Below are 21,770 nucleotides of genomic sequence, written 5' to 3'. Positions count from 1 at the left end.
TGGCTTAACTTAAAAAGCTCCCCTGTGACATCGGAGTGTGTTTCATGCAATTGCTTTCTCAGACTTCCTCATTAAAATATTGACTACTCTTTTTCTTCAGTAAATGCTAATCCCGGCTCCCATGTACATGTATTTACATTTCACTGCAGGCAGCCTGCCAGGTTAGAAATAAAACCAATTTGTTAATATCACTATTTCCTTTTCAGCAAAGAAAATATGCATTAAATTAAAGACTTTCTAAAAATAATAAGAAGCGGCTCCTGTTGATAACCAACCATTTATTTGTCTCTCTGGTTTAGGATGTAACGGCTCATCTTTCTGAGCCTGCATTTCTCTGCTTCTCTCAGCTCTGGCCATCTCTGCAAAACTCTGGCTTCTGCAAGACCCTTGTCACAGGCCCCGAAGGTCACTCTGGCCCCTTCTCTTCACCTTTCCCACCTTTGCACTTTTGCTCATCCCTGCCAGCACCTATCTGAGAGTACAAAACACTACTTTTAAAAGAGCGTGAGCCAAGTATGGTTAATCCTGGCTGACAACATGCTGCTTTGCTGGAGCATTCTCTCCAGAAATCTTGGAAATCTTTGAACTGCAAGAGGGTCCCCATTTGATTTATGATTCATAAGTGGATCAGTGTTATTAAAATCCACAGGAGCCCTTTGTTCATGTAGCCGTTCTGAGGGCCACCCATCATGCACTTCCAGACACTCTTTTGCACAGGAGCACCTTCCTGGAGCCCATAGCTGTTTCTTAAATAATCCTTCAGCAGAAAGCAGCTGAACACCAAGGAGTTCTAGTAACTCTAGAATGTTTGTGCACGTTGGGTTATCCAGACTTGTAAAGTCAAGTGAATTTTCAATAAAGCCAACAAGTTATTAACCTTATCAGTATACTTTGCCTCGTTGGATGCTACTCTTTGTTGAATATTTTATTTATAAAATGGATTGATTGCTGTTGAGTATCATTCCTATGGCCCATAAGGAAAGAGGAGTCATTTGTAAATGTCACTGTATAGTTGGTGCCAGGAGAAGGGAAACCTGGCATCTAAAAATTGTTGCATGTATTTTATTAGTTTCCCCTGATTTTTCTGCTTGTTTCATTATGTTTTCCCTGTTGTTTTCCTCCCTAGTCAATGTTGGCCTTTGCTCTAATAAGGTTAGAAGAGTAAGGTCTTATTGATCATCTTTGTTTCATTTCTACTTTGAGAAAAATGTTAAAGAAAGAAGAGATTTAGCTTAACTAATTGATTACTTCCTTTCTGGATTTGCCTTAACTGGCTTTAAGATTTGGGGGGCCTTAGTTCTTAACTGCAAAGATTCCATAATGGCCATCAACATGGGAATCTGTTTCCCCCTTTGTTTTTTAAAGATTTTATTTATTTAGTTATGAGAGACACACAGAGAGAGGCAGAGACACAGGCAGAGGGAGAAGCAGGCTCCATGCAGGGAGCCTGATGTGGGACTCAATCGCAGGTCTCCAGGATCATGCCCTAGGTTGAAGGCAGGTGCTAAACCCCTGAGCCACCCAGGCTGCCCCTGTTTCCCCTTTTGAGCTCTTTTGTCTTTCAGTCATCTTTTTTTTTTTTTTTAAGATTTTATTTATTTATTTGAGAGTGAGAGACACAGAGTACAAGCAGAGAGGAGGGGCAGAGGGAGAGGGAGAAGCCGACTCCCTGCCGAGCAGGGAGCCCGACACAGGGCTCGATCCCAGGGCCCTGAGATCATGACCTGAGCTGAAGGTAGATGCTTAATGAACTGAGCCATCCAGTTTTTTTCCATCTCACTCCCATTCCGCTTGAAGGAAATTGTTGGCTTATCTCTTGCATTGTTGGTTTTATATTTCAGATTGGTAGAGCATCATGTCCATCTCCTAAAATCCTGTACAACCTTGAGATGGATTCCTAGTGGGGGCTTACTAGTCTTTCTGCTATAGTTTTTGGTCCTGAAAGTGTTCAGCATTGAGATACTTCTCAGGAAGACATATTTAGCAGTGCAGTGTTGTTCCGTGAGGAAAACTGCCTCATCCAGCTGGTAAGCAATTTATGCCCTGAAGCATGAAGATTTCATAGCCCTTGTAATTTTATCCTTTCTGGTGTCGCTGCAGGTGCTATTTTTATTCATATAAATATTTAATCTTCTATAAAACTTATTAAGCTGTTGGCCTCAATAATATTTTTTGGCAGCAAGTTCCCTAGGTTAAAGGGACACAGTCAAGTACAACAGCTTAGCTCAAGATCACAGTTTTAAATAAAGGTATAAAAGGTGATTTTCTGAGATTTTTTTTTTTTAAAAGACTCCAGCAAGGCTGTTTGGGGTTCAGCTGTGACATTTCCCAATAATGCTGCCACAGTCTCAGTAGCATTGAGTTGGCATTTGAGAGACCAGGAAGCAAGCTCAGTTGAAACTATAGTGAGAGTAGTAGTTATCATATGAGTGTTTTTTCTAGACCTTGCAAAGAGGAAGAACAGATAAAAAGTACGGGCAATATTCTTCATTTTCTTAGCTGCCAGCTTTCACGTTAAGGTTTTTGCATGGCATTTATTTATTTATTTATTTATTTATTTTTAAAGATTTGCTTTATTTACTCATAAGAGGCACAGGGAGAGAGAGGCAGAGATGCAGACAGAGGGAGAAGTAGGCTCCATGCAGGGAGCCCCATGCGGGACTTGATCCTAGGACCCCAGGTTCATAACTTGAGCCAAAGACAGATGCTCAACCACTAAACCACCCATGTGCCCCTACCTGACTTTTAATTCATGGAATTATTTTTCCTTATTAGACTTCTTTTACCCTCTTAAAGTAGTTGGCTACTTTTGATGAATAACCTCTTTTCTTGTAAAAACATAAAATTTCCTGAGTTTTTTGATTTGTTGGAGGACCACCCAGCCATGGGGAGTAGGGTGACTGGCATCTTCTAGTTCCTTTTAGATATTGTCTGGAGATTAAGTGGAGATTTCCCCAGTAGAATTCAATTGAGGCAGATCCACCCTGGACATCTTAAACATAAGTACATTGGCTAACCAGAAGGATGTGAGTTGACTCTGGAGTCATTTATTTCTTTGTCATCTTGGATATTTATAGTGGTTGGTGCATTTGACCTTGAACATTATGGACATTTGTACCACAGAATAGTCTGGCATACATAGACCTATTCTGGCTTAGAGGGTAGACAGTTGAGTTGATCTCTTTTGGCAGCCGTAATATAAGAAGAGTAGGATCCTCAAGGAGGAAAAAAATGAATATACATGTTTTTAATAGAATGCAAACCATGGGACATATAATGGGAATTAAAAATGATGAGGGCTGTCTGAATTCAGAGAAGGAATTGGTTACTGTTGCCCAGCTTCAAGAGAAGCTGATACTTGAACTGGGTCTTCAGGATTCTTGAAGTTTGGACAAGGGATGTGGAAGTTAGGGGAGAGAAGGTAACTGTCGGGGGCGGGTAGCGGGTGGTGGTAATGCAAAAATGGCAAAACTTCAGTGTAATAGGTTTTGTGACTTGTAAAATAGATTCTCACCTAAAGAATCATTAATGAAATTAAGTGTTGGCTCAGTCCATCTTATGTGGAACTGAATTTAGTGCTAATCTTTCTTTTATTGATTGCTATCCATTTTATTGACATAATTCTTTAAAATCTCCTCATGGATCCACATATCAGAGCCCAGTATTTTCTTAAACTCCTTCAACTCCTGTTGCTTAGCAGCTCTTTAACTTCCTAAGTTAAATAAGTGACCAAACTCTCATATATGCTGATGGAATGGAAGAGGGGACCACACATTGGAAAACAGGGTAGCAGCGTTTTATATGGTTGAATATACAGGTACCATATGACCAGAAAACCTGTTCCTAAGGGTTTTCCCAAGAGGGATAAAATTTGTGTTCATGCAAAAACCTGTCTGTTAAGGTTTATAGTGCTTCATTCATAATCTCCCAACTTTGGAAATTGTCCAGGTGTCCTTCAGTTGGTGAGTGGATATAAGCAGTAGTCTAGCCATATGATGGGATACTATTCAGCAATAAGAAGGAATGAATTCCTGATATGTGCAACAACATGACTGAATCTCAAATGCATTATGCTAAGTGAAAGAAGCCAGACTCTGAAATCTCCATGCCATTGATTGCATTTATGTTGCAAAGCTATAGGAATAGAGAATGTATCAGTGGTGGCCAAGGACTAGGGCTGGGCAAGGAGTTTGGAGGAGTGATGGAACTGGGTGTGGTGGTGGTTACCTGAGTATACATTTCACAAAACTCATAAAACTGTACACTAAAGGGAGACCAGAGTGGCTCAGTGGTTCAGCGTCTGTCTTTGGCTCGGGTCATGATCCTGAGATCCTGGGATTGAGTCCTATATCAGGATCCCTGCAGAGAGCCTGCTTTTCCCTCTTCCTGTGTCTCTGCCTCTCTCTCTTTCTCTCTGTGTCTCTCATGAATAAATAAATAAAATCTTAAAATAAAATGACCCCAGGACTGTCCCAGATGAATGGGCAGGGGGTTGGAGGCACAAAGGCAAGGTAATCCCTAAGCAAACGTGCCAAGCAGGCAATGCAAATCTCTGCCCTCCTCTTCCCCTTCCCTCTCTATGTGCTTCCTGGCTGCCTCCCTTCCAGGAGTCGAGGCCCTCCTTGCTATGTCTGGCTGCATCAGGCACCACAATCTGGCCTGATTTTGCTGCTTGAAGGCCTGTGTGATAACCAGCCCACCTTAAAAAAAAAAAACAAAAAAACAAAAAAAACAAAAAAAAAAAAACAAAACTGTACACTAAAAAGGATGACTTTTCTTTTATATAAATTAAATAACCTTGACTCTAAGAAAGAAGTAGGCAATAGTCTGATGTTCACAAATCTGACATTATGACCTCACATTGATACCCTGTGGTTGAACCGTATATGCTTCTCATGGTAGCATCTTCTACATCTTAAGAAGCTTTGTTTTGAAACTTCTATCATCCCTTGAAGGAATTGTTATTTAAAAACCCCTTAGATTTTTGGTGGAGATGCTGAAAGACACTCAACCAACTGAGTCACCCAGGTATGCCTGGCCCATTTTCTTTTGAAATGGATTTGAAGTGGCTCATCTTAGAAAAACAGATATTCTAAAGTTTATTCACTTTGTGGGGTTGTGTTGCCACTTCCATGCCCTTCACTTTGATGGAACAGTCTCTCCATTTCACCTTGGACAACTTTCTACCTTCTTTCTTGGTCTCAGCTTCTCTTCTCAAAAGTGAGCGATTACAGATGATTTGAGAAATCATCTCCTCAGTGGCTTCCAAGTATCCATTATGTCCCCTTTCATTACATTCGTCACACCATATTTATTACTTATTAATTCACCTTCTACATTAGACTATAAGTTCAGTGGGACCAGTTTTCTTTTATTTACTGTGATATCCTCAGCAGACAGGAGGCACTAGTGAAATATTTGTTGAATAACTGGACAGATGTAGGGCACCAGCCATCCCATGAGGGTCTTCCCTCATTCTGCTGACTACATCTGACTGCATGTTTATACCATTCTGTTTTAAACTGGGTAGAAGACTGGTGGAAATAGTTGAATCAAGTATCATCTATGTGCAAAAAAGTTGTTGGTAAGGGGATTGCCGTTACGATTAGTTTTGGTGGATCTGAATGCTTTGTTAACATTTCTTTTTTGGTACATGGTTTGAATCTTTGCCTGTTTCTTTCAGCTGGAATGTAACTAGGTGGCAGCTCCTTCAAATGATTGTTTAGTATGGTCATCTTTGTGCTCTTCATAGTTTATGTATGAGTAGCATTGAGTATGTAGTTGGTGGTTGGTCTCTTGACCTATGCACAATGGCAATTGCTCCTTAGGGTGGCAAGTCCCAAATGGCAAATTATTTGGGCTTTCCAATTTCGACACAGATCTGTGATTATTTATACATATTGATGGATTGATTTTTTTTAACTAGTTACAGTCATTGATTGTGGACTAGCATTTTAAAAAGTAGGTTTCTGAAAGGAAGTAAATATGTGGCCATTACATAGAACTTACATACTATGTATATCTGTGCTGGATATAGAGCCTTTAACTTTAAAATTAAACCATCTTGGATTTTTGTATTAAATGTTGATGCAATTATCAAAGCCCCATTCCTCCATTTACTGTAGTTCTTTGTTCTTAATGGAAATTTAGGTCAGTACTGAACAGTGCCAGGGCATCCCAAGAATTTCCTCCAGAAAACAAGGATGCCAGACATGCAGAAGGTCAGCAACACTTGGCAAAGTTATGTTCCCTCCTTGTGGCAGCAGTACCTGGTCCAGTTGTTAAACAGTGACTTGCAAAAGGATTTCCTTTTTCTCCTTTTTTTTTCTTTTTTTCTTTCTTAAAGCTCTTTCCCTTCCCAATGTAAAATTATTTTATATCGAGTTCTCTCTGAAAGCAATGTATCTGTTTAGAGAAAAATGGAAAGTAACTATGCCCCATTTTCAAACAGCTACGTTCCCTGCAGCTAGGCTCTGCAGAATTTTGAGTCTTTTGAGTCCAGATGATAACTGCATAAGAGCATCAGGGTGAGGTTGGAGGTAGGTACAGCAGGGAGAGGTTAATTTTCCCATTGAGATGGAAACATCTACATCCTGAAGCCAGTCCAGTGCTCTCTTAGAGATAGTAGACACATAGCACTAGATGCCATTGATTTAACTTTAGTATCTACCTATTACTATTTTGTTCTGATTTTTTTTTTTTTTTTTGGCTCATGATTTCCAAACTACATTCATTCTTCAGTTAACAAATATTAACTCACCGCCTCCTCTGTCTTTGACACTTTCTGGGTCTTCGGGATGCGTCTTGTCTTTAAAATGAGCCAAGCGCTTTCCCCTTGTTTTCTGTTATCCTTCCAACTATGGAAAGCCAGTAGGACTTTTCTTTATCATCCCCACTAGGAAATGAGAGAGTTTGTGGCTTTCCTCTGAGATTGCACATGAAGTTATTGGCAAGATTGGGACTAGAAACCAGTTCCAAGAAATGTGCTCCCAGCTAACCCCACCATTCATTATACCAGTCAAGACCCGCGGGTGGGGAGTGGCAGTAGTCAAGGTACCCCTTTTGGATTGGTGCCTGTTGTATTTGTCCTTGGATTGTGACCTTCTGAAGGACCACTGAACAGCTTGTCTTTGAGAAATGACCTGCCATTTTCAAACAGCATCAAGGAGAGTCAATTAGACAACAGGACGGGAAGCAAAGTATTGAGTTTTAAATTTTCTTTTTCTGTATTTGGAAAGAGAAAAATGTGTGACTCAGGGAGAAGTTGTAAAGCAAAAACAGTTTTTATTTAAAATTCTTTTTGCCTGTAGAGACACTACTAATCAGAGTGGGTTTCTTTTTTCTTGCCTCCCCCTTCCCCCACTCCTGTGCTTCTTTTATTTTTTATTTTTTTAATTTATTTTTTTATTTTTGGAAGGGGAGGGATGACCCTGCTGAGTTTTGGAGTATGCCTGTAGCAGCTTTTAGCAAATCACAATCCCAGCAGTAGGTTCAGCTTTGAAGAAAGATTTACAAATCTCTCACTGCTTTATAAATATCTGCATTTATATCTTAAAGAAGAAGAAGAAAAAGCCCCTCACGGTCGGCCTCAGCCTTCTCGCCCTCTCCCCCCTCCCCACTTCCCCTTTTCTTGCTTTCCTCTTTCAGAAATTAAAGATTGTGATGTGTGCAGGAAATGAGGGTCTATAAAATTGTGATAAAATGTTCCTGCAAAATTGCCTTTGAATTTTCGCCTTGAATTGCAGGCGAAATGAAATTGTTCGCTTTCAGCATTGCTTTGTTTTTGACCCCTTTTTGTGAATTCTCAAAGGAAAGAAACATATTCCCATCTTTTATAGTAATCAAATTTATCTGGCATCTCTCAGCCTCTTGAATTACTTATGCTAGAGTTGGCCAGCCTCAGGAAGGCTGTGGCTGGTTTATTTATTTATTGTTCTAAAGTGAGGGTTTTTGACATGAGGTTCCCTACATCATCCTAGGGGAGTATAGGAGAAAAATCGAAAGTGCTTTCTGACATTGCATATGTGTCTTATGTATATATGTGCATACGTGTTGGAAAGGTAAAAGAAATAACAGGGGACTTCATGACCATAGGTCATGGCTGTTTAATATTTTCATGTGAGAGGGAAAAAATTTCATGTTACTGAGATAAAATTATATGGAAAAAGAAAAAAAAATCTGGGAAAACACTTTGCATTTGAACAAAAGTACTAACAGTAACTGGTTGTAAACCTGTTTAGAAACTAGTTGGTTTCTAAACTAGTTGGTTTACCAAGTATTATTTCTCTCTCTTTCTCTCTTTTTAAGATTTTATTCATTTATTCATGAAAGATACAGAGAGAGGCAGAGACACAGGCAGAGGGAGAAGCAGGCTCCATGCAAGGAGCCTGATGTGGGACTCGATCCCAGGACCCCAGGATCATGCCCTGGGCCAAAGGCAGACACTCAACCGCTGAGCCACCCAGGCGTCCCACCAAGTATTATTTCCCTAACAGGTGATTATATCATCTTGTAATCTGAGGGGTTTAATAGGACTGTTTCATATAAGAATGTGGGATCAGAGGGCAAACATGGGCCATCCCCTGGAGCCGCATGCCGGCGAGCCCAGCCTTGCCTGGTTACCCCGGGTTCTCCTGTGACACAATTGATCCTCTTTTTATTTCCAGCGCCTTGTGTTTATGCTCAAAAAAACCTAGGCTGCAGGTGCAAACCTACAGAAATCAGATCCAAGTTTCTAAAGTAAATCTCTCTTACGTTGAGAAAATGAAATAATATACAACTATCAGGAAGAGCAGATAAATGTACTTTGTGTGGCCTAACGTCCACTGGGCTCAAGTTAAAAATTTGCCAAGAGCAATTATTTTTTGAAACTATGACTAATGCCTCACACACCTGTTGTCCAAGCCTATGCTAAGAAACTGTGATGCATACAGTTCCTGGACTTCTTCCATGGGTAAACATTTCTAGGTTTTAACAAGTAACCTCTGTAAAGCTCTAAACAGTTATTTCATTTCTTTCCTATCGTGTTTTATAATATAAGCAAAATATGTTTGTGCCACTACCTATTCTCTCCCTACTAAATTTTCAAAGGTTTTCATTGTGTGTTTCTGGCTTATTACCTATACATTTCCTAAACAGGAACTCACATAAATACCAGACACCTTCTTTACAGCAATTCTTCTTTAGGTCAGTAAAAGGTCCATAGAAGTTTAAGAAAATATAAAATAAAAGTCCTTAGGGGAAGGTGTGATGTGTGTAGTTTGGGTATCCCTTACACACTCAACTCCTTTGATAGTGTAGACTTTCAGAATTCTTGGAAGAGAGGATGACATGCAAGTCACTGATGGAAAACATCTATCTTTGCATCAGCATCTTAGTAGAACAAATCTCAGGATTAAGCAAAAAGTCAGCAGGTTCAGTGTAAGTGAAAAGGTTTGCATTGAATTCATTAGTAACATTAGATTTACTTCAGAAATACTTATTTTAACAATCATTACCTGTGACTAAATTTCTGATAATTTTTGCAGTCGAAGGAACCAACCAACCCAACTGTCACATTTTGTTTTTGATGAAAAAGAGAAGAAGATTCGAGAAGATTTAAATGCAAAAGCCTAAGTTTTCACAGCATTTCCCAGGAGGCTACAGATTTCAAGAGGATGTAGCATTCTTTATGAGCCGTGTACCATAGATCAGCAACTTGCATTTCAATGGCTCCTTTTTTCCCTTCTATATATATAAAAAAAAAAAACCTCAACGTTTATATAAATACTTTCACCCACAGAGGAGTGGATTACTGTGATTCTTAATTGTGGCAGATGAGGAAATAGAAAGCTCAGTGTTTATTTGAAATAATTTTAAAAACAGTTCTCTTCTCTCTCCTCAGAGAAGGCAAATACTTTTCTGGTTTGGACACAGTAATTTAAATGTGTCCAGTTTTGCAGTTGTGCCTGCGAATCAATTTAGTGTGGGTTTGTTCACATCTAAAGGAAAGTTAAATGCTGACTTTGAAAGTAGAGAAACGTTCCATAGATATCCTTTGCTTTCAAAAAGCTTGCGTTTGACTGTGATCCTTAAAAGCTCTTATTGAACTATTTTCTTTTCCTGTTTGCAAAATTCACAAAGGGCTGTTCTGTAAGCCCTCTTCACATTTTCCCCAGTTTGTCCTAAATTTTGCCTCAGGGGAATAAACAGCAACAGTGTTCAATTTCCCATTCTGAATGTATATGCCAACACCGAGAGCTTTTATTACGAGGAAAGAAATCAAATCATTGTCACCTAAAGTGCTAATTATGGCTGATAAATGTATGGCATACACTTAATGCAAAGAGAGCTTAGGAAATGATACACCTTCCATAATTACAGTGACCAACCTAGCTCCATCAATCTAAATTTTTTTTCAATCCACGTTCATTTGGGTGGCTTTATTTTTATTAAATGGCTTTCTTAAGCCTCAACAGCCCCACTTGCTGCTAATAAGGAGGCTCACGTTAAGTATTTTGGAGCCGCTGCACTAGGAGGCCTGTTACACGACACACGTGGAGGTGAGCGCACCCACCTGAACGGGAGCCTCCAGCACGTACTGACATGTGTCTCCCACGGGGTGCGGGGCTGCAAACCGAGGGTGAGATTTGCCACTCTTTGCTCGCCTAATGATGTTCTGTATCTGGTTAACTAAGGATAGGACATTGCAATTTCAGGGGGGCCTGACATCCTTGCGTGGAGCTGCCGGCAGACCCTTTGGCCCCCTCCCCGGGGACATTACTGACCCAGGGAGTTAGGCCTGCTGCCCCCGGAACCTTCTCTTTCCCTGTTTTATCCCATGAAAGAAAGCCACCCTGCTCTGCAGAGCCGACTTGTTTGTGGTCCCTAATCAAACCTGACACCTTTCCACAAATGAAATCAAAGTAGGTTTTAATTAGACCAGAGGATGCTTATTTCCTTGGAAGCTGCCCCAGCCCCTCTCCCTCGGGTCCTCCGGCTCACACACTCAGTGGTTGCACACGCACGTGCACAGTGGGCCGCAGAAGCGCTGCCCCCAGCGTGTGTGAGTTCGTGGCAGGCTGCAGGGCCAACTCGGTTTTGCCAACTTGGTTACCACCGTTCTCGGCTTGGGGGTGTTGATATCAGACCCGGCCCAGGTGCCCCCCGTGGGAGCCGGCCCATCTGCGCCACGTTCTCAGCAGCAGCTGAAAATCTAACCTCCTCTTTGTTGGTTTTTGCTGTTTTTCTTCATTCGTTCCCCCCTCCTCCCTGTCTCTTTCTCCATGACTCCTCTCAAGCTCTAAATCTCCTTAATTCTTCTTAAACTGTCTCACATTTCTCTTTCTGGATATTGTTTTTATTTTTCACTCTAGACTTTTAGCAGAGAGCTACTTGTTCTAAAATCTGTATTTCGGAGGACAGCGAAGAGGCCCGTACTTCTTCCACTTCCCTTTGGTTACCTATCTGAGGATCTTTGTGGGCTTGGGGGAAATTAGCGCTCCCTGGTTGAATGAAAGACTTAGCGGGAAATATTGAATTCTGCACTTAGGATTCCTTTTTAAATCTTAACTTTCTTCCTGAATTCAGTTTTCGTTGTATCTAGCTGTATACGGTTAAGTTGAAACAGTTCTGTTTCATTATACAATTATACAGCTACATACAGCTCTATGGGTACATCTTGATGTACAAAGATGTAGTTTTATGGAATACATTTTTTTCTTTTACTCTTAGCTAACACTTTGTAAAAAAAATTTTTATTTGTTTGACAGAGAGAGAGAGAGAGAGAACACAAGCAGGGGGAGTGGCAGACAGTGGGAGAGCGAGAAGCAGACTCCCCACTGAGCAGGGAGCCCAATGAAGGGCTTGATCCCAGGACCCCGGGATCATGACCTGAGCCGAAGATAGATGCTTAACTGACTGAGCCACCCAGGTGCCCTATTAGCTAACAGTTCTTCACTCAATTTTCAAGTTGCCCATTCCTTCCTATCTTTAGTAGGATTTGGTCTCTTTAAAAATAGTAAACATTCGGACTCATTCCAATGGGTTCTTGATTACATAGGTAGGATGATTTAAAGAAAAAAACAACTTTTTTTTTTTTTTTTTAAGATTTAATTTATTTTAGAGAGAGAGCACACACGAGGGAGGGAAAGGGTAGAAGGAGAAACAGACTCTGCTGAGCAGGGAGCCCGACTCACAGGGCTCAATCCCAGGATCCTGAGATCGTGACCTGATCTGAAGGCAGATGTTTAACCAATGGAGCCACCCAGGCACCCCTCCGACACACACACACACACACACACACACACACAAGATTATTAAATAAAGATAATTAAAAGATTTGTCATTGTAGCTTGAAAAACTCTGAAAGTGTCAGAAATATTTTAAGAAACTTCCGGTGAGTTTAAAAGACTAGTATTTCCTGAAATGTATACGTTGTAGTTGAACATATTTAATCATAATGATCAAAGAATAAATGTGATGTTAATTGTGGTATTGTATTATCATAGTGGAAGTGATAATGTACTTACTGATTTGGTAATCAGTTTTAGAAAACTAAATAAAAGTTTATTTCACGAGGCAGGGCAAGATGGAGGAAGTCACCTGTCCCCACCAACTTACCTAGATAACTTTCAAATCATCCTGAAAACCAACGAATTTGGTCTGAGATTTAAAGAGAGAACAGCTGGAATGCTACAGTGAGAAGAGTTTGCGCTTCTATCAAGGTAGGAAGATGGAAAAAAAAAGTTTATTTCACAAAGCCACTCCCTAAAAATAATAAAGAAGTGCTTTATTATTTTATTATACCTAAAAATAATAAAGAAGTAATTGGACTTCTTTTTTTTTTTAAGATTTTATTTATTTATTCATAGACACAGAGAGAGAGAGGCAGAGGGAGAAGCAGGCTCCATGCAGGGAGCCCGATGTGGGACTGGATCCTGGGTCTCCAGGATCACACCCCAGGCTGCAGGTGGTGCTAAACCACTGCGCCACCAGGGCTGCCCCTGTAATTGGACTTCTTAATTATGCAGTTTGTGGTAGTTAGGTGTAAGTCAAATAGTAAAATATTAGGAGTAATTCCATTCAGTAGCGTATACCCTAGAAAAATTAAAACCTGTGCCCACACAAAAACTTGTACAGAAAGCTTCATAGCAGCATGATTCATAATAACTGAAAGGTGGAAACAACCCCAAATCCACTGATCAATGAGTAAATAAACAAAATGTGGTATATCCATACAATGGAATATTATTTCGATCATAGGAAGAATGAAGTACTATAATATGGATGAACCTTGGGAATGATTATGCTAAGTGAAAGAGCCAGACATAAAAGATAACGTATAAAATGTTCCAAATAGGCAGATATATAGACATTGAACATAGATTAGGAGTTGTCTGTCTGGTTGGGAGAGGAGGAAGGTGGGTTATGTAGAGGGGAAGAGCTAAAGGGTGTTAAATTTCTTTTTGGGATCATGAAAACTGATGTTGGCATAACTGAGTATACATCAAATCATACATTTTAAGTGGGTGAGTTATATGATATGTGCATTTATAGCTCAAGGCTATAAGAAAAAAATTAGGACTTGTATTTGTATGGTTTATGGTCTTCAATGCTAATGAGCAAAGAAAAAAATCCAATTACTTTTGAAAAAGACAACTATTGTTTGCTTAAAGATACTTTGGCTAGAGTGAAATTTCTGGGTTAACACTCCAGCTAATATTATACATATTGATATTCTATCCTAGGACTTGCATTTTTGTTGTAACAGAAATAATTTATTTTGTGAGTGAAGCTCTGTAAATAATTTCTTTCTATTGGCTATTTTTAACATTTCGATATAAATCAGGTCAAAATTTAAGGAGAGTAAGAAAAGAGGAGTCAGAAGTCGAGTCAATTATTATTATTATTATTATTATTATTATTATTATTATTATTATTTTTTTTATTAATGATAGTCACAGAGAGAGAGGCAGAGACATAGGCAGAGGGAGAAGCAGGCTCCATGCACTGGGAGCCCGACATGGGATTTGATCCCAGGTCTCTAGGATCGTGCCCTGGGACAAAGGCAGGCGCTAAACCACTGCGCCACCCAGGGATCCCGAGTCAATTATTTTTAAAATTGTATATGATGCTAAGCCTTTCACATTTAAGTTTGAAAATAGAAATCTTTAATTTTTGTTTTAAAAATTATAAACTAGATAATGGAAGCAATACTTTTCTGTTTCTTATGTTTCTTACCTTTTTTGAGTGTAAAATTTAGCATTGATTTAGAGAATCATATAAAACATATTACGCATATATGTTTTATATATACATTCAATATACCTGATTTTTTTTTAAGATTTTTATTTATTTATTCATGAGACACAGAGAGAGAGAGAGAGGGATGCAGAGACACAGGCAGAGGGAGAAGCAGGCTCCATGCAGGGAGCCTGACGTGGGACTCCATCCCAGGTCTCCAGGATCGGGTCCGGGGCTGAAGGCGGCGCTAAACTGCTGAGCCACCTGGGCTGCCCCATACCTGATTAATAAAACTCCTATGCTACCACCCAGATTGAGGAACAGATCGCCGTCAGCTTCCCTGAAGTCCTTTTGGTGTCCTCTTGAGGACAATCTCTTCATCCTTTCCAAAGATAACCTCTATCATACTTTTTGAGATAATCATTTCCTTTCATTGCTTTATAGTTTGCCAATCCCTGATTTTAGTGATTGTGTAGCTATAGTTTATTCATTTCCATCATTGTCCAGTATCCTATAATTACATCAAAATGTATTTATCTTGGGATGCCTGGGTGGCTCAGTGGTTGAGCGTCTGCCTTTGGCTCAGGGCGTGATCCCCAGGTTCTGGGATCAAGTCCTGCATCGGGCTCCCCCCAGGGAGCCTGTTTTTCCCTCTGCCTGTGTTTCTGCCTCTCTGTGTCTCTCATTATAAATAAATAAATTTTTTTTAAAAGTATATATCTTTTCTATTCTTTTTTTTAAAGATAGAAATACTTTTTATGTTTGATTATTTTTTTTAAAGATTTTATTTATTCATGAGAGAGAGAGAGAGAGAGACAGAGAGAGAGAGGCAGAGACACAGGCAGAGGGAGAAGCAGGCTCCAAGCAGGGAGCCTGACGTGGGACTCGATCTGGGGTCTCCAGGATCAGGCCCTGGACTAAAGGCGGCACTAAACCGCTGAGCCACCAAGGCTGCCCTGTTTGATTATTTTTAAGTGTTTATTTTAATCACCAGGTGCTCATCAAGGCCGGTGGACTCCTTAATCCCCATCCCTATTTGACACATCCCTCCACCTACCTCCCCTCTGGCAATCATCAGTTTGTTCTTTGCAGCCAAGAGTCTGTTTCTTGGTTTGTCTCTCTCTCTTTTTGTCCTTTGTGTGTTTGTTTTGTTTCTTAATTCCCACATATCAGTGAAATCATGTGGTATTTGCCTTTCTCTGACTACCTTATTTTGCTTAGCATTACACTCTCTAGCTCCATCCCTGTCATTGCAGATAGCTAGATTTCATTCTTTTTCCTAGCTGAGCAATATTCTATTGTACGTATATATCATATTTATTTATTCATCATTTGATGGACAGTTGGGCTACTTCTATAGTTCAGCTATTGTATAACACTACTATAAACATAGGCGTGCATATGTCCCTTTGAATTAGCGTTTTTATATTTGGGGGTAAATACTCAGCAGTAAAATTGCTAGATTGTAGGGTGCATCTATATTTAACTTTCTAAGGACCCTCCATACTGTTTTCTAGGGTGGCTGTACCAATTTGTATTCTACCAACAGTACCCAAGGTTCCTTTTTCGCCACATCCTTGCTTGTGTTTCGATTCGAGCCATTCTGACAGGTGTGAGGTGATAGCTCATTGTAGTTTTGATTTGCATTTCCCTGATACATGATAATGAGCATCTTTTCATGTGTCTCTTGGCCATCTGTATGTCTTCTATGGGAAAATATCTGCTCGTGTCTTCTGCCCTTTTTTAATTGGATTATTTGTTTTTTGCATATTGAATTTGATAAGTTCCTTATATATTTTGGATACTAACCTTTATCAACTGTGTCATTTGCAAATACCTTTTCCCATTCCATAGGTTTCCTTCCTGTTTGTCAATTGTTTCCTTCGCTTTGCAGAAGCTTTTTGTTTTGGTGTAGTCCTAATAGTTTATTTTTGCTTTTGTTTCCCTTGCCTCAGGAGACAGATCTAGAAAAAAGTTACTACAGCTCACATCAAGGAAGTTACTACCTGTGTAATCTTCTAGGCCTTTCATGATTTGAGGTCTCATGTTTAGGTCTTTAATCCATTTTGATATTATTTTTGTGTATGGTATAATCCATTTCAACATATTTTTGTTTAGGGTATTTTTGTGTATGGTATCATTCTTCTGCATGATGCTGTCCAGTTTTCCCAATACCATTTGTTGAAGAGCCTGTCTTTTCTCAATTTGATATTCTTTCCTGCTTTGTTGAAGATTAATTGACCATTTCATTATGGGTTTATTTCTGGGTTTTCTATTCTGTTCCAATGATCTATATGTCTATTTTGGGGCCGTTACCCTACTGTTTTTAATAGTATAGCTCTATAGAACAACTTAAAGTCTGGAATTGTGATGCCTCAGCTCTGCTTTTCTTTTTCAAGATTGCTTTCTATTCAGGGTCTTTTGTGGTTCCATACAAATTTTAGGATTGTTTGTTCTAGTTCTGTGAAAGGTGCTATTGGTATTTTGATAGGGATTGCATTAAATGTGTAGATGAGGGCAGGGCAGCCCTGGTGGCTCAGCGGTTTAGCGCCTGCCTTCAGCCCAGGGTGTGATTCTGGAGACCCCAGATCAAGTCCTGCATCGGGCTCCCTGCATGGAGCCTGCTTCTCCCTCTGCCTGTGTCTCTGCCTCTCTCTCTGTGTCTCTCATGAATAAATAAAATTTTTTAAAAATTAAAATAAATAAATAAATGTGTAGATTACCTTCAGTGGTATAGACATTTTAACAATTTTTTTCTTCTAATCCATGAGCACAAAATGTCTTTCCACTTCTTTGTGTCATATTCAATCTCTTTCTTCAGTGCTTTGTAGTTTTCAGAGTACAGGTCTTTTACCTCTTTGGTTAGCTTTATTTCTAGATATTTTATTATTTTGGATGTAGTTATAAATGGGTTATTTTCTTAATTTCTCTTTCTGCTGCTTCATTATTGGTATATAGAAATGCAACATACTTCTGTACATTTACTTTGTATCCTGCCACTTTACTGAGTTAATTTATCAGGTCTAGCAGGTTTTGGGTGGAGTTGTTTGTATCACATCATCTGTGAATAGTGAATGTTTTACTTCTTTATCAATCTGGATGCCTTTTATTTTATTTTTATTTTCTGATTGCTATGTCTAGGACAGTTCTATGTTGAATAAAAGTGGTGAGAGTGGACATCCTTGTCTTGTTCTGGACCTTACAGGAAAGGCTCTCAGTTTTTTGCATTGAGGATGATGTTTGCTATGGGCCTCTTATGTTGAGTTTTGTTCCATCTAAACCTTTGTTGAGGGTTTTTATCATAAATGAATGTTGTACTTTGTCAAATGCTTTTTATATATCTATTGAAATAATCATATGGCTCTTACCCTTTCTCTTAGTGATGTAATGTGTCAAATTAATTGATTTGCAAATATTAAATAACCTTTACAACCCAGGAATAAATCCCACTTGATTATAGTGAATGATTTTTTTAATGTATTGTTAGATTCACTTTGCTAGGATTTTTTGAGAGTTTGGAATATTATTAAAAATGCCACTATAGACATATTTATATATGTATTTTGGTACAATTAGACAAGGTTTTTTTTTTTTTTTTTTTTTTTTTAGAGCATATATGCCTAGGAATAGCAGTAATGGGTTACTGCCTATGACATCCTCAGCTTGAGTTTTAAACGTCAAAATGTTTTTCAGAGTGGTTTTTTTTCAGTTTACAATCTCACTAGAAGTATTTTAAAACTACCATTATTTAATAACTTCCTCAATACTTGATAATGCCTGAGTTTTTAATTTTAGTCAATTTAGTGGTAATGCTATCATTTTGTGTTTATTTGTATAGCCATGATTATTAATGGGATTTTACACCTTTTCATAATTAGGTTTTGAAATCAACTTTTTGTTAGATCTATTCCTAATTATTCAACTTTTTTGATGTTGTTATAAATAGTATCTTTAAATTTTATTTTCTAACTTTCTTTTGCTGATTTATAGAAATTCATGTGATTTTGTATGTTGGTTTTGCTCAAGTGTCCTTTTTAATAATTTATCACTAAATTGGGCAGCCTGGGTGGCTCAGTGGTTTAGCCTCACCTTCGGCCCAGGGTGTGGTCCTGGAGACCCGGGATCGAGTCCCACGTCAGACTCCCTGCATGAAATGGAGCCTGCTTCTCCCTCTGCCTGTGTCTGTCTGCCTCTCTCTCTCTCTCTCTCTCTCTTTCTGTGTCTCTCATAAATAAATAAATAAAATCTTTAAAAAAAATAATTTATCACTAAATTATTTTGTATATTAAACATGCACAGTTATATCGTGTCAGGAAAACAACTGCTTACTTTGCTTCATTTAATCCTTATATATTTTGTTTCTTTTTCTTGCCTCATTGTGTTGGCTCTGATCTTTAGTACAATGCTTAGTTGTAGAGGTAATGAGTATCCTCTTTTTCTTTTTTTTTTTCTGGTTTCAAGAGGGAAAGCATTTCTACATTGAATGTGATAATTGCTGTAGTTTGGGGATAGATAACCTATGTCTAATTAAAAAAAAAAAACTTTCATTTCCTAGATTGCTAAGTTTTTTTTAAGTGTAAATGGGTTGCTAAATTGTACTAACTTTTTAAATCTTACTTAAATGATTGTATAATTTTTCTTCTTTAATTTATCAATATGGTAAAATATATTAATTGATTTACTAATATTAAATTAACCTTGTATTTCTTGTATAAAACCAAATTAATAATGACACTATCTTTTTATATACTGCTACTATTTCTTTAACTGAATTCATACTTTTAGCTCTTTTCTAGATTTTTCCTCATATCTCAAATCTTTCTCTTGGGACTACTTCTGCCTTTTCTTAGATTATAATTTCCTTTAGTGAAGACATTCTTGTTGCAAACTTCATCAGTTTTTATTTGTTTAAAAAAATGTTTTTATTTCCTCCACATTCTATAATAAGGAATCTGACTCCTCCATTGCTGATGGCTTTTAAGCCTCACCTTCTTTTTCTTCCCCTCTGCTCTATATCTGAGTAAGTGGATAGGAAAGTCCAGATGCTTTCTCCTTTGGCCTCAGTGGTAGAGTCAAACCACACAAGCCCTTTCTTGCGTCTCCTCCTAGGCCCACCCCCTAACAACAATATGAGCCCCCATGCTAGTCATCTTTCAACAGAAGACCTTGAGAGGCCTGCCATGTTCTCCCTAGAAAGGTTCAATTATGTAAGCGATAAACTTTTCATCCCTCTTCATGTGTGTGTTTATGTTGTATGTGTGACATTGGTCTCAGCATCCAAACCAAATTTTCGGTGAGGGTCTACCCTGTCTCCCTCCAGTATGCCCAAAACATTCTTAAGAGATATTTTCTCTTAGTATAGAATTTCATTTTTATAAGTATTTTCTTTTACCATAATGAGGATACTATTCTACTGTCTTTTGGCTTTCAGTGATGCTATTGAGATGTCAGATGTCCATCTAATTACTGTTCTGTTGAATGTAATTTCTCTTTGTATTCTTTTTTTTTTATGGCTGAGGTTAAGCTCTTTACCTTCAGTGTTCTGTAGTTTCACTGTCTTGTGTGTGTTCCTATATTCCTTTTTTTTGCCTCAAGTAATAAAGTTTGAGATCTTTATGGCTTCTTGAACCTGTAGACTGTTCTCTCATCATGTTTAAGAAACTCTCTGTCACTATTCTTCACCTATGTTCTCTTTCTCATTCTGTCCTATTTTTGAACACCCATCAGATATATTGGACTTTCCCATTCTATCATCCTGAGTCGTAATTTTCTTCTTTATATTCTATTTTTTTTACCTCTCTGTGCTACACTTTAGATAATTTCATCTGACCAATATTCCCATTCACTTACTTTATCATCACCTGTTTCTTATCTGCTATTATGCTCACTTAATGGTGTTTTTAATTTCAGTTATTGAATATTTTTATTTCTGGAAATTATAGTTTGTACTTTATCAGATCCATGAGGATGTATTTTTACAGTTCTCTGCATGTATTTTCAAGCTTCATTTATTACTTTAACTCTGATAGACCACTGTTTTGTAGTCTGTGCCTAATAATTCCAATTTCTTTTTCTTTTCTTTTCTTTTTTTTTTTGTCATTTGCCCTTCTCTATTTTTCTTGGTAGGGTACTATTTCCTGTTATATACTTGAATTTTTAAAAAAATATGAAATGCTTATTGTCTTTGAAAATAATTACTTGTTTTACTTGAAACTGAGGATAAAAGTGGCTCCTTCCATAGATTATTTGAGTTTGCTTCAGCCAGACACCTAAGAAAATTACCTTCATGACTGCCCTAAATTGAATTCTTAGCATTAGGTTTGTTTGAATTACTTAGTTGTGAATTTAGTCTCCAAATCCAAGTGAGGATAATGTTTTGCCTTTTCTCAATGTCATTTTTCTCCCAGCTCTACTTAGTTCTCCCGGCCACATTACTTCAGTCCCTTGAGAGTGAAAGAGGGCTGGGTGGAGCTTACTTCTGGCTTACTCTTGTTTTGAGGGTGTGAGCCTTAGGGAATCTAGTTTAATTTGGAGTTCACTTTTTTGGAAAATGCCCTTAGGGCCGAAGAAATTTAGTGCTCTGCTTCTCTCTCTGATATTTTGAACTAATATTTTTACTACCTATCAGATCTTTGATTTTAAGAAGTTACTTTAAAAATGTCCAACATCATTTGTGATTGTTTTCAATGGGAGGATTCATCCAAATAGTTTAGCCTTCCATATTCTCAGAAAATAAAGTTTTGAGCCTATTTAAAAAAAAAAAAAAAAAAAAAAAAAGATTCTGATTTGAACCACCAGTTCAGGCTGTGGATAACAAACCCTGCTCTTCAGCATTGGGAGAAAGTCCAGAGTCACAGGCAGAGGATATATGATCAGAGCCTCTCATCTTAAGATCCCAATTCTAAGCTGATAGAAGTCATCAGTCCTCATAAGGTGTGGTTATCACGGTTTCCTTCATCTTAAAGATGAGTAAACTGAGGCATAGGTAAGAGTTGCTTGTCATCACATGATTATTTTAAAGATAGAGCTGTAACTCAAAGCCAGATCTCTTTGAACCACAACCTATGTTTTCATTCATACATATATTTCCTCCTAGCAGGTTCAAAATTATTCTAACTGTTCTTTTGATTGTGTTGCTCTGCTTTGGCCTTTGGCCTCTTGTGAGTTATATCTACAAAGGCCCTGTAGTCATGGGCTAGTGTTCCTGGGGGTTACCTCAACTCTCTGCCTCTGGCCCCAGAAATCTGAGTCTGTAACCATTAAGAAAGTTTATTTTTATGTCCCAAAAATGTTACAAAGAGACTAATTAGCTCTACGTTGTACCAGATTTACTGACCCAAACACTCTGTAACTAACACGTTTATTAAGACCCTTTCTTGATATAAAACACATACATACTCATCGTGGAAAAATCAAAATGCATAAATGAGCAAAACCAAGAAAACAGAGGATACTTGTTATCATACCCAGGCAAAGACAATCACTTGGAAACCCTTCCAAACTCTATGCATATACAGACGCTCTATATTTACATTTATATTCTAAAG

This window comes from Canis lupus, chromosome 5 (genome assembly GCF_011100685.1).
Source record: "Canis lupus familiaris isolate Mischka breed German Shepherd chromosome 5, alternate assembly UU_Cfam_GSD_1.0, whole genome shotgun sequence".
Lineage (NCBI taxonomy): Eukaryota > Metazoa > Chordata > Mammalia > Carnivora > Canidae > Canis > Canis lupus.
The sequence above is the reverse complement of the archived record's forward strand: the minus strand, read 5'-3'. Positions refer to the sequence as shown.